The sequence below is a fragment of the Anolis carolinensis genome, unplaced genomic scaffold (assembly GCF_035594765.1).
Source record: "Anolis carolinensis isolate JA03-04 unplaced genomic scaffold, rAnoCar3.1.pri scaffold_151, whole genome shotgun sequence".
Taxonomy (NCBI): Eukaryota; Metazoa; Chordata; class Lepidosauria; order Squamata; family Dactyloidae; genus Anolis; species Anolis carolinensis.
In genome coordinates, this window is record NW_026943960.1 from 22,115 (window position 1) to 22,500 (window position 386).

Here is a 386-nt window from a genome sequence, read left to right on the forward strand (position 1 = left end):
GGCGGGGTATAAATAAAGTATTATTATTATTAGTTGTAGTTCACCTCCATCCAAAGACCACCCAACCCAGCCAATGACGACTCTAGGCTTGTCACGCAGACCGAATATCGCCTGCCGTGACTACCGACAGACAGGGAATCCGGACGTCGCGGTCGTTCACGCCCATCCGCAGAGTACTGCGCCGCACGATTCTGGGAATTGTAGTTCACCCGCTACAAACAGAATACGTAACATCGAAACACAAATAATACCGTTCTCAAACGACCCGGGCATCGCCGGGTCCCCAAGCCAGTCATAAATAAAAATCCAAAAATTAAATAAATAAAGGAAGGAAGGAAAGAAGGAAGGAAGGGCATTCGGACTATCGGAAACCTCTAAGCTTACCG